Source organism: Dipodomys merriami, unplaced genomic scaffold (assembly GCF_024711535.1).
Source record: "Dipodomys merriami isolate MVZ:Mamm:240054 unplaced genomic scaffold, mDipMer1.0.p SCAF_279, whole genome shotgun sequence".
Classification (NCBI taxonomy): Eukaryota; Metazoa; Chordata; class Mammalia; order Rodentia; family Heteromyidae; genus Dipodomys; species Dipodomys merriami.
Genome location: NW_027204259.1, coordinates 1,151,774 through 1,153,210, shown reverse-complemented (window position 1 = coordinate 1,153,210; position 1,437 = coordinate 1,151,774). Strand labels below are relative to the sequence as shown.

Sequence of the window (1,437 nt, the reverse complement as noted above, 5' to 3'; positions counted from 1 at the left end):
GTTATTCTTCCACGTGAATTGCCTGACTTTGATGTCAAAATGTATTCAAGAGTTGTTTGTATGCATCTATAATGATTTCTGCAGAGTTTGTGATTTTTTTAATTTTATCTTATCTGTTGAAAAGAATAGTATAGAAATTAAAGATATTCCTGGTGATTGTCTGAAAAAAGTATCTATGTTTGTATAAAGTCCATAATCTATTTCATTGTCTTCTAGATATAATATTTTGAAGTCTACATTGTTTTATAATATATAGGTTCATTAATAAATGTGTCCTTTCAGATTACATTCCACATAGGAAAAGTTTAAGATTCCTTTTTCCTAAGCCTTTATATTATTTTATTTCTTTGGGATAAAAAGATAATGTTATCTAATTTCAAGTATTTTAAAGGTTATGCTATGTAAGGGCCTTTCGAAGGTGAAAGTTTAATACACTGATGTCAAACTAACCTTTAATTCTATGAATTACAGGTTTTGTTACACTTGTATTTTTCTAATCAACTTTTTAATAACTGTTTTTCATTGCATTTGAAGAATGAAAAATATGGAATAATTCACAAATTTTCATGCCATCCTTGTGCAAGTGCCATGTTAATCTCTGTATTGTAATTTGTGTAGACCTGCTGCTGAAGCATGGAGTATCCTCTAAATTTAAGTAGTTAACGATGTAATCTTTATACACGCATATATCCTTGGTTGCCTATTTGTAACAAGGAACCTTTATTGTTACTAAAAATGCTATTGATCTTATTTCTCTAAATTTCTTTGTATAGTGGAAAAAACTTATATATTGTTTGGTCGATTGCTCATATTTGCAATTTTTTGTCAATGACTATTTTGACGTTTTCATTTTAAATTTGATCATATTTTGAAGCCTTTATCGCTAAGTTCAAAGGTAATGGCTTTTCAAGTACTTATTTATCAACTGAGTTAGCTTTGTGGAGCTAATGGATTCAAAGTAAGCCTTGCTTAAGAGCTACTTCTAAACTTCTGCAGCTTAAAATTTTCTAAATGAGGTCTCAGTGGTACAAATGTCTTTCTGTCCCTTTACCCTTCTTCCATGTAGGAACAGACCAACCAGAATATCTTACCTGACAGCATAGATTGTCTTACTGGAACAAAACTAATCTTAGTTACAAGGGTTCATAGAGATATGAACACTTCAGACTTAATTCTTCAGAATAGAAGGTATTTTATCAAAATATAATTGTTTATTATTCCTATCATTTCAAAACTAGCTAAAGCCAAGAAGGTAAAAAAAATGTTCATATTCATGTTTACTTAATATCCTGGCCTGTCTACCATCCAACCAGGCAGGAACTTGCACTACTGACTTTCTATCACCAAATATTTCCATAACTCCTGAAAAAGTCCATATGTTTTTCCTCGATATTAGGCCTTAAATTGGTAATGTTTTAATCAAAGAGTTTCCTCTTG

General features: G+C 30.3%; 1 pseudogene; it reads right to left on the bottom strand.

The window, feature by feature from the left end:
- Positions 1 to 538: 538 nt before the first annotated feature.
- LOC138837913 (U6 spliceosomal RNA) lies at positions 539 to 635 on the bottom strand (annotated as a pseudogene).
- Positions 636 to 1,437: the final 802 nt, after the last annotated feature.